A 12551-nucleotide genomic window follows, 5' to 3' on the forward strand; every position below is an offset into this window, starting at 1 on the left:
GTTTTTTCTTTTGAAGTTAGCTTTAGTTTGGCCTGTAGCAACTACATCAGTTGAAAGAACTTTTTCTCCTATTTCATAAAGAGTCGGCTTCGCAACCGTATGAGAGATGAATTTTTAAATGATTGTTTAGTGACATATATAAAAAGAGAGATATTTAATTGTATTGACAACGAAAAGATTATTCAATCTTTTCAAAATATAAAACCCAAAAAATGAAATTTTAAATTATTTACTATTGTAAATTATTTTATTGTTTTAATTTGTTAGTTAAATAATTTGAGGAATAACCATATTTTATAATACAAGAGTATAATTATAAAATTATTATTATACTCTTCAAGAAGAAAACCCAAAGGTCCACCTTTTCTTCCTCCTCATTTCTCATATCGTGTCATTCTTTCGTTTTTGCACTTTCTCCGCACTCTGAATTTTGCAACTCGCATTCAAATTCGTACCTTTTGTTTTTTGAAAAAAGGAAATAAAATAATACATCTCTGTAGATTGTGAGTGCTGGGAAAAATTGGTTAGGTGGAAAAATTAGAAATTATAAGTTTTTTTTTTTTTTAATCAAAATTAGGAATTCAAAGATTTAGCATTGACTATCTACTTGTGCATTTTTTTCACTCTTTTCTTTTGGGAATTATAGAGGCTCTGCGGACAAGTAAGAGGGAAATGGCGGTTGCAACAAGAGGTAATTACTTGGTTGGATGCTTATTCAATATTTTGCTGTTTATTTCGACTTGTATATTCTGCTGCATTTGTACTAAATTTCTTGAATAGATATTAGAGAGTTAACTTGCTTTGGTATGTGGTACTGGTAAGCAGTTGTGTTTTCACTTCAATGTGGAATCTTCCCTTTACCATTTCTGTTTCTTTTCTCCCTGGAATAAACTAATTGTTTCTTAAGATTGTTAAAGTGCACTGCAAAAACTTCATAAATAGAAATAATTAACAGAGTCCCAAAGTAGACATACTATTTATGCATTTAGCTGTCAAGAAAGTCACGATTGGTGTCTTTTCTTCTTTCCTTCAATATCTGAAAAGAATAATGAATATCGTGTGCGTTTTCATAATTAACTGGGGACAGAATGTGATGGGTAATAATAGTTACAACCAAATAGTTAGAGCGTGAAATGTGTTGCTGAAATCTTTTTTGCTGAAAGTAATTTGTTACTTAGTTAATTTGTTACAACCAAATAATGGGGCTTTGCAAGATTGAAATTCATAGTTTGATTGTGAAGAAAGGAAACCAGAAGTAGAAAGGAGAAGACTTAATAATAAATAAACAGAAGATAAAAACTTAGAAACGAATTGACAAGGAGATAATAGAGTCTGATAGCTGCATAAATAATAAAGGGTAAACACGATCTAAAACAAAGAAAATGCAGTCCTAATATTAATTCAAAGCAAACCCAACATGAAGCATGAAATAAACCAAAGGAGAGAAAACATAGCCATATCGATCTCATAGAAGATATTAAACTATTAATTTAAATTCTTAAGATGGTAGAAGCATCAGGCTAACTAGCTAAGAAATGCTCGTGAGAACCATCTGGGATCCATGGATGCCTTAAGTAGCTTTAAGCCATGTACGTAACACATTAAAGGTTATATTACAAAGTTGGAATAGGCTACGTTTAAATGAGATGACGGTAAGAGTTGAGATACCTTAGTAATGCCCTATACTTATCTAAATTTTTTTTGGTTAATGTAATCACATAGAAATTTTACGTCTAATATATCTTCATCGCCATCGCCGTCGCCTGATGAGGATCCCAGAACCAGGACGAACAATCTCGCGTGCTCCATGCCTCCCTCACTCATGTTGTTCGTACTCTCTCTTCCTTCTTTCATTTCATTAATTCATTTATGTTACGAATTAATTGAGTGAGAAATTGCGGTGGTTCTAATTTTGCAGATAAAGTTGGGATGGACTGAAGCTGCGCTAATTGCAGGAGCAAAGGATGTTGGACTCTCCCCTTCCATCGTTGGGTTCTTTGCCGAGGAAGGAAGTCGCTCTGGTTGAGGTACTCCATTATTTACTATTTTATCATTATGATTACATTAACCGTTACTGTTAAATGTTGTCACGATTGGTTGCCTGAAATTGCTTCACACCTTAAATTCGAAACAGGATTGTGCTTAGATAATACTGTTTTTAAGCTGCTTCACAGTATTTTTAATTATAATAAACATGGCCTCAAGCTCTTAGTATCCAGGTCTGCCAATGTAAAATAAATTTAAACTTATTCCTTGCACTTAATTTACTAGTGTGTAATTAGACTTCCAAACAAAGAAGTCTTTTCTCTTGGATTGTATTGCCTGAACATTTAATTTCATGTCAGTTCTTTAATTTCATGTTTAGTATTAATTACATCTAAATGACGTTCTCCCTATTGTTTGGTAGTTTATTGTGGAGCACTTCTGAACTAGAAGTAGTTCTCTTTATGTCTAATGTGACTTTAGCTTAGTTATACTAATTTATGTCTAATGTAACTTTGCTTTGCATGTTAATGAAGCAGGTGCTGAGCTTTCATATGGTAAAGTGGCTGAAACCAAGGTTCTAAAAATCGGACCGGTCATCAAACTGCTTTAGTTACTGGTTCACTGGTTTACTGGTCCAATCAGTCTAATCGGTGATTCAACCGAAAAAACCGTTTTAAAATAGAATAATAAATAAATTATAAATATGCAAGTATTAAGTTGAGGGTATAAGGTAGTATGAAGCTTTTCTAATAGAGTGGTGAATTACTCTCTTAGGATTTTTCTTTTTTTATATTAAATGCAAAATTGCCAGATGAAAGCATGATACCAAGCAAGTACAATTCCTCATTAGTACACAAAATGTTAAAAGAAATATCTGACAAGAATAGGAAGAATATCAAATGAATTATCATAAATCCAACTAAAAAATAAACATAGTACTCGGATAAATAAATTTGATAACGTTATTAATAACAAAGTTGGTAGTGGACTAGTGCTAGAAAGGCTTTACCAAATGAAGGTGCATGCAGGCTTTTAGAGACAATAGACTTGGATTTGTGCAGTAGCATTTTGGATGAGTTGTTTTGAAGACCATTTGGTAAAACTAAGCTTTGAATAGGTACAATACAGGCTTCACCAAATGCTCATAACACACAGAAAGACAGTTTCTCAAGATACATAAATAAGTGCTCATCCTCTGAAAATAATCATTTGAATCGGTATAACGCAGGAAAAAATGACCATAAGTCCCTTTACCTAAGTCAAAATAAACAACCATATCTGAACTCAATAATCAGCATTCAGTACCAAACATTACAAAACATTAACCAATAATCACACTAAATTTATAACCAGCAATTACAAAACAGCAACAAACATGAGTACATTATAAAACATTTCAAAACAGTGATGACACTAAACCTGCATAGTAAATAATCTCAACGACAATGATCACCAATATCCAGCAAATAAACAATAAATACACAACAACAATTTAGCAAATAAACAAGAACAAGACCTAAATAGAAAATCCAACAAATTAAGTCGCAGTAACCTAACAATTTGACAAATTAAAACAATAGCAGCACAACAATTTACCAAATTATCAACTTAACAAATTCAAAAACAGAAAATCACAACAAAACAAAAAAAATTAAAAGTAACAGAAGAACACAAGAACAATTAGCAAATTAACAAGCTCACAATAACAGTTAAAAAATTTACCAGAAGAACACTAATGCAAGTGGAATCATCATGCTAATATATTTTCTGCAAAGATGCTATTTGTACAGCTAAAATTTCCTAATTACTATGATCCAATTATTTTAATTTCACATGCAATCAACTTAGTAAGTTTCTAAAAGCTAGAAATTATAAAACCAACCAGAAATATGGTTAAAGCATTTCATCAAACATGTTGAGTGCGGTAAAATTAAAACGCAATAAGAGAATTCAATGCTTAATTTCAATGTGATAGAGAAGAGAACATAACTATTGTAACTTTAATTTAGTCTATGAAAAAATCCAAACCACTACCAAATCAAATAATTACTTATTGTAATAGAAATCAGAAGTTGCAGAGTTTGAAGAAGAGTATTGGTGTTGTGTGAGTGTATTGTCTGGTGGCGGGTTTAGGAAACACACGACGGGGACAACAGAGAGCAGTTCGACGGCTGAGTGGAGGCGCGGGTTGGTCGCAGAGTTTGAAGCAGAGCAACGTGGCTTCCAGACGAACGCGAACTCGAACGGTGAACAGCGAGTGAACGCGAACGGTGAACGCCGAGCGAACGCGAACGTGAACGGCAAACAAACGGCGACGGAAGCGCGGCTGAGCAGACAAAGACGACGGACGCCGAGCTCGAGGAAGCAACCGCGATCGGTGACAGCGAACAGGGGTTGAAGACTTTGAGCACGAGAGAAGCTAGATGACGGATGGCGAACTTTGAGTGCGACGGACGGCGGCAGTATGCCACTCCTTGTGGCGGTGGTGTAGGCTTACAGTGCTAGGGTTTTGTGATTGCGTTTGTGTGATTTCTCTGACTGAAAGAAAGAAAGGGAGAACGGGAGAAAGAAACGAAGGAGCTACCCTCTTTTGTGTAAACCGGCCGGGTTTCGGTTTGGTCTGACCGACCGGTTCTCGTCCGGTTCAATGGTTTTTTGATTAGCGGTTTTATATGCCTGACCAGACCATTAATATTGCCGGTTCGCGGTTAAATCAGTCCGACCGGTCGATCCGGTCCGATTTTCAGAACATTGGCTGAAACAAAAGTTCTCGAGCGTTGAGAAGGAAGAATAGCAATACCAGAAACAATCTATCTTGGCAGAGTCTAAATTGTATTGCTCTCACGCCTATGGAACAATTCTGTTAATAGTGTCTACTTAGTGTTAGTGTATATATCACTATATAAAACTGAGATTGAGACAAGTGTATTCACTCAACTATATTTATATGTTAGTTGGTTACTTTAATCACAATTTATCTTAATTGTTGATTATCATTTTTCATTTTTAGATTTATTTTTTGATTACCATCATTTTGGAATGTGATTATGTTTTAAAAAAAATTAATTCTCATAAAACAAAATAGGTTACGGTCACGGTAAAAACTGTGACAATAGATAAGACTATGGACTACGGTCACGGTTTTAAGGTGGGGTGACCATAGATAAGTTATGGTCACCGTAAAAACCGTGACTATAGTAAAAACCGTGACCATAGATAAGGTTATGGTCACTGTTTTAAGGAAGGGTGACCATAAATAATACTATAGTCACGATTTTAATGTGGGGTGACCACAGAGGCTATCGTCACGGTAAAAACCGTGACTATAGATAAGGCTATGGTCACGGTTTTAATGTGGGGGTGACCATAGAGGTTATGGTCAAGGTGAAAACCATGACCATAAATTAGGCTATGGTCACAGTTTTTATGCGTGACCATAGATTAACCTATAGTCACGGTAAAAAAATATGGTCTAAAGTACCAGAATATGAACACTACAACCGTGACCATAGAAACAGTGACCATAGATAAAAAAAACCGTGACCATAGGTCTATGGCTATGGCAGAATAGGCCACGGTGGAAAAACCGTGATCATAGGTCAAAAACCGTGACCATAGACCTATGGTCACCCTTTTCACTAGCTAAACCTTTTTTTTGTAGTGATTGACTATTAACATTATTAGTTAATGAAATTAGATTAAATGAACCCCAAATTGAGAAATTCCAATACCTCAAGTTCTCCCCTCAATTAAACTTTGATTTGATCAATTTTCATAAATTTATAATGTTAATAGTCAATTAAGACTCTTAGGTTGCGTTGGATTTTGAAAACAGGACAAGACAAGACACTGAGAACTAGACAGAAATGACAGAAACACAAATTGATGTTCTTGTATTTTGTTTGGTGATAAACTAGAACAAATTATGAAAGAGTAATTTATTATTAATTTTATTATTCAAAAAATTTAGGAAAAAAATAATAATAAGAGTTATAATTAGTAAAAATTAATAAGAATAATGAAAGAAAAAAGTAAAAAATAAGTTGTATCTCTTATTAGTGTCTCTGTGTCTTTCCTGATTAGATAAACACAAAATACACTAATTCGGTGTCTCTTAACACAATGTCTTTGTTCATGTTTCATATGTCAAATACGATTTTGTGTCTCTTTGTTTCTGTCTCAATGTCTCGTGGCTGTAAACAAACGCATCCTGGCTCCGTTTGTTTAGTGTATAGCATGAGACATGGACACAGAGACATGAACTATATAGACATAGTTACAAAATATACGTATACATATCAAACTTTAAAAAATCAATAATACCCTCATCATCTATCTTTATCACCATCACCACTATCTATATTTTTTCAACAGTTACACTGATTCTTTTCTTTCATCTCTATTCATAAAAAAAATCCAAATAACAAAAATTCTAATAATTTCAACAACAAATTTAATACATATCTTTCTAATTAAACAGCAAGTAATTAATTGGCATGATTCCCATTTTGAATCCCTTGCGTCAATTTTAAGTTGTTGAAGCGACTATGAACAAGTGGAATATCAAATTAAGAAATTAATTGGAGGTGAGATATTTCAACAACATAGAAGCCAACGGAAAAAATTGTTCATAGCATTCAGACAATAATTTTTTTTTTCTAAAAATAGCACAGATTAATAATAAAACTTTATTTTAGGAAAAAATTCAGAAAGGGGCAAATAGAAGGATGAACAGAGATGAAGATGGAGGCACGATGGGTCGATGATAGAGGCTCGCCTGCGACATGGCAGAGACACAAGTCGCAGATCTGGAGATTTGAAAGAAGAAAGAAGACACAAACCCAATCTGGATGGAGAGTATGAGGAGGAAGTGAGGCCGTAGCAATGACAGTGGCAGAGACACTTCAGTAAGAGGAGGTTGGTTGATCATGAAGAAAGAAGAAATAGAAGTTCAAATGGGGAGAAGAAGGGAGGGGAGAAGAGATTCTGTTTGGTTGGCCATGAAGAGAGAAGAAACGGAAGTTGAAATGGAGAGGAGAAGGGAGGGTAAAATTATCAAAATAATTAGTGTCTCAACATTAATTTTGTGTCTCAACTTATTAGAGGTACAGTGAATACATGTAATTTATGTCAATTTGTGTACCAGCGTGTCTTTTAAAATTGTGTGCCTTAACAATCAAACAGAGTCTCTGTCTTGTGTAGACACACCCACTAACCAAACACAACCTAGATGTATGTTGTGGTGTCACTTAACGTGTCACATTAGCAAATTTTTTACCCATTAACAAAGAAAATGACGAAAGGACTACCATGAATAATTTAAATCTTTAAAGAATGAGCTCCATTAATAAAAAATTTTTGAGGAACAATTTGAAAACAAGTGATCTTTTAGAGACTAATTTGATCATTTACTCGTACTTTAAATATGAATTACAAGGACATTTTTTGTTTTTATTTTTTGTTTTTAAACTAATGCTACAAGAATCTTTTAGTCTCTTAAAATAGAATCTACTAAAAAGACTTTAAATTTTTCTTAAGGTTTAACTTTGTTTGAGTTATAAAGAAGGTATTTTGTTTTTTTGTTTTTAAATGAACTAAAAGTGTAATTAAGGTTTTTTTTCTTAAATCAAATTTTAATTTTCAATTTCTAATACAATCAAACAAAATGAATTAATTTTATAATGACATTATTTTAGATTTATTTTTTAAAAAATTAACGGTAAAAATTTGTTGTTCCGACTTATAATCTGAAATCATGGTGGGTTTTGAATATGGACGTGAGATCCAAACACTTAAAGTTAAGGGGTCTAACTTATTTGTCGAGACGGTAGTTATTTCCGACCCGTGTGGGCGACGTCATGTAGATTGAACTTCTCCTTATTGAGTTGACTTAGATGTAGTTTATTCTGTGGTTTATACAGTCTTTATTCAGTGTGTAGACTAGACCCATGTTTAATGGGTGTATGTATGAATAATTGCTTTGTTCTTTTTAAAATTATTACGAGAGAATTTTAATTTTTAGAGTTCACATTTACTATGTTTAATACAATTAAATAAATTTTATTTTAAAAGCGTATTTTAGTGTTTTTGAAATTAATGATAAAAAATAATTATTTTTAAATGAATTTAGTGGGTATTTTAGTCTTTTTGTAATTAAATTCAAATTTTAATTTGTAATATAATAAAAAAACTTAAACATAAAGGAGCATTTTAATCCATTTAATATTAATCCTAGAATACTAACTTTTAATAATATTAAAAAAAGCTTTAATCCTTTTGAAAAATTAAAGTATAATTATACCAAAAAATTCAAATAATATGCTATTTTCACATTTTAGACATGTGCTTTGTTGTTTTTATTCACGTTTGATTATTTTTATCATAATTTTAAAATTGTTGGTGATATTTTTATTATTTTTGTCATTTAAAATTATTTTTGTTGACACTTAGATTCTTAAAAATATTTTTAGTAATTTATTTTTATTTTTTTACTTTTTGGTGACATAGCTTGCTTTTTATTAGATAGACTAATTTGTTTATAATTTTTTACAAGAAATTATAGATTATATTTTGATTATCCAAATTTTTTTAATTGATTAAGAGACAAATTTATATATTTTCAGTTTAAAAAATGAATTTATATAATTTTTTTATGTTTTTTTTTTCTTAAGTAAAAAACATTTACATGTCTTTTGATAAACTATGTTTCATCCATGTAAATGTTTTTTACTTAAGAAAAAAAAATCCAACTCAATTTTATCTCAAACAAACCCAATAATGTCCATTTTCATTGCATAAAGGCATAATGAAAACTATGCATAAAAATTTGCAAAGTTCACTCTAAGATAGTCTATTAGCCATAACCACTCTTGCAAAGCTACTCTCTCATTAAAAACAAAAGTTGAAAACTGCGGGTACCTACAATACATGTGTTATTAGAACAAAGTTCTGAAACTTAACTGGTCATCGAACCGCTTTAAATATTAATTTATGGTTCAATTAGTTCGACCGTAATTCAACCGAAAACCCGTTTTTAATAAAATAATACATAAAATATAGATACACACACTAAAACATAATTATAATCTAATATTAACCTTAAAATATTATCCAAAATAAAGATATTACATAAACCACATTGTTATGATCTCTTTCAAATACAAACTCAAAAGTCAAATTAAAAAAAAAAAAACCATAAAATGTCATATGATAAACTATTCAAAATTCTTCACATTCCTACACCACACAGTAATGAAAAATCACAGTTCACGGATTAACTAACAACAATGACAGTTAAAAAAAATACCTAGAAGAGAGCAGACTGAGCAGTGAGCATATAAGGGGACAGGACACGACTGAAAGGGTTGACGCGACTAAAGGGAAGGAGCGTGGTGGAACAGAGCTGGCGCCGACGGAATAGTACTGCGTGAGGAAGACAAGAGGCGAGACCAGTTGCAGCAGCGACGATGGCTGTGCGATGGAGGCAGCTTCCAGAAGTTGCAATGGCGACCAGGGCAGTGACTGGATGGAAGTGAGTGAGTGAGGGAGTGAGAGAGGAGATCGATGAGAGGAAGGAGATGGAGAATGCACTACAAGAAAATGAAGTATTTGTAACAAAAATTAGTGACTGTTACATAATAACAATATTTTGTAACAACAATACATTTTGTTACAAATTATGTTGGCTTTTGTAATGAATCAGTATTTTGTTGTAAAATTTTATAATGTTTTGTGACAAAAGATGAAGTTGTTACAAAAGTTCGAAATATTTTGTAGTAAAATATTCATTTGTTTCAAAAGCTACAATTAATTTGTAACAAAAGATTTTTTTGTAATTAAAAAAATCTATTTTATTATATAAAAATCAGATGTCTGTACTTAATGATAAAGTTGACGTGGCATGCTTCGGGGAGTGTTTCCCGATCTAATTGTTTTAACTCATTCAATACAATTTATTGCACTGACTTAATTATATCAACTAATTAATTTGATTAGATATTTAAATATTTCTTTTCTTAATATAATTTATTATAATTTATATTACTTAATTAATTATACTACATTAATTATAATTCGTTATATTAGTGAATTATTCTTTTCATTTTTAAAGTCTAAAATAAAATAAATAAATTGTTATTTATTCTAATTAAATTTATTTATATACTATATATGAATTAACGTCTATTCTATTATATAAAAATCGGATTTCTACACTTAATGATGGAGCTAACGTTGCATGCTTCTGAGAGTGTTTCTCGGTTTATTTCTTTTAACTCATTAAATACAATTTATTATGATATTAATTATATCAACTAATTGATTTGATTATATATTTAAATATTACATAATTATTATAATTTATATCAATTTGTTTTAATAGTATTTCCTAATTTATTTCTTTTAATATTCTGGTAGTATTTTTTAATTTATTAAATCAAATTAGGTATAAATTATGTATATTAATTAATTAATTTGATTAAATTATTAAAAATAAATCTATAAATAAAATAAGCAATTGAGATATTTTTAACTAATAATTAAATCAAATTAAATTATATGTATTAAGTCAAATTCAAATCATGTGAATTAAATAATAAACTAAAATATGACAATTTCTTGCTTATTCAAATTAAATGCAATAAATACAAATTAATTTTGTTAGATAATCATGATTTTCTGGTCTTCTATATATAGACGGCCAAACAAAATGATAATAATCATCATTTTTATCGCTCTTGCTATTTCAACTATTCTTTTCTTCTTTTTTTTTCTTTATGTAAAATTTCTTTTATGGATAAATAAGAAGGTATGGATAAATAGTGTTTCGTTAATTGTTTGTTTATAACTCGAAAATGTCTCAATTTAGGCATTACCATTGCTGATGGAATTGGACGACAATGTGCTCGGCATACTTGCGGCTTAAGAAATCAGGTCATGTGTTCGAGGTGCATCGATGCAAACTTTTGGAGCTGCCGACTGCCGCTGAATTCATCGTATAACGGGAGCAAATTATGATATAGTGAAAAAAAGTTTATACATGCTATTCTTCTATATGTATCCCTCTATTTTTACAATTCACATCTTTATATATTAGATTCTTTTTTACATTATTTAAATTTGATATTTTTTTCTATTTTTATGCTTCTAACAATTTCTATATTTTATTTTAGGTTAACTTTATGGTTCAAATATAATCATTTATGTCATTATTGAATGTTATAAAATTGACCTGATATTAACAATAAATAATTCGAAAAAAGTGTTTTTTTGGAACAATTCACCTAAATTTAAATTGTTACGTTAAACAGACGATGATAAATATTTTTGTATTAAATCTCTTATAAAAGAAACTTATAGAAATTTTATGTTATATGATATAATTTGATTATATATATTTTTTTATCTTCAATCTAAATTATTTGAATTGGCATACTATTTATTTTTAAATTTAATTAAATATCTAAGTATCTTACAATTTAATATAATTTAATTTATATAAATACATGACTTTTAATATTTATGTAATAAATTCTAGAAATATTTTTGCAAGTTATAATTTTTTATCTGTATATTTAACTTTTAATAATATTTTTTATTTATTAATATATTATTTCTATTATTTGAGTATCAATCATGCATTAGGAGTTTTTCATTGTATAAGTTACTTCGAGAAAAAAATGATAAAATTTGATTTATAAAAATTTAAACTTGAGTGTTTACTATGATTAAGCTCAAATTTTAATTTATTTTTTATATTATATAAATATTAAATTCTTTGATTAAACACTTATTTGTTTATGATAGGATATTATATATAACTTTTATATTGGCAATTAAATTTTAATTGCTACACAAAAATAATATATTTTAGGAAATTGTACATTTTTTGTTATTTTAAAAATCATTATATATTTTTAAAATTATTTAATTATGTTTATTCTTTTAAAAGGATTGCTATTATTAGAGAACAACTAATATTTATAATAGTTTAAAATTGAAAAAATATAAAATATAAAATATTAATATTCTGAATTTTTGAGGTATAAATTTTAAAATAAATATATATGATTATGATTAATGGTTATAATTGGAGTTTTTATTTTTATTTTAATTTTTTTCAGAATATGTTTGCCTTATTTAAGTTTTATTTTTGTATTGATTGCTTTTTTTGGTAAAATATCAATTAAAATTTATACCTTGAATAAAATAGTTACGTGTCTAAAAAAAATGAACAAAAAAATATTTTTATTTTTAGTAAAAATTTATGTCGCTTTAGCTTTTTTTTCTACATCACATCTTATATTTTTACTATATTTATAAGAGAGTTTTTATTCAAATTAAGAAAATATTTTAGTTATTTTTCTTTCTTTTAGTTTTAAATATTATTTACTAATACAATAAAAAAATAAAAATAACAATAATTACTCACATAATTAAAATAGATATCTTAATATATACATGATCCTATGTATACTAAGAATTATTATTATAATAAATAAGTATTTATTTTTTATAATTACTATTTATAAAATTTATTACATAATTTTCTCATCTTAATATCAATA

At 29.2% G+C, this 12551-nt stretch overlaps 1 long non-coding RNA gene across 1 annotated transcript; it reads left to right on the top strand.

The window, feature by feature from the left end:
- The first annotated feature begins 396 nt into the window (after positions 1-396).
- On the top strand, positions 397-2798 carry LOC112754187 (uncharacterized). Its single transcript, XR_003178418.3, has 4 exons — positions 397-691; positions 1723-1827; positions 1919-2027; positions 2523-2798. It is a non-coding gene; the product is annotated as an uncharacterized lncRNA (long non-coding RNA).
- Positions 2799-12551: the final 9753 nt, after the last annotated feature.

The sequence above is a fragment of the Arachis hypogaea genome, chromosome 16, assembly GCF_003086295.3.
Source record: "Arachis hypogaea cultivar Tifrunner chromosome 16, arahy.Tifrunner.gnm2.J5K5, whole genome shotgun sequence".
NCBI lineage: Eukaryota > Viridiplantae > Streptophyta > Magnoliopsida > Fabales > Fabaceae > Arachis > Arachis hypogaea.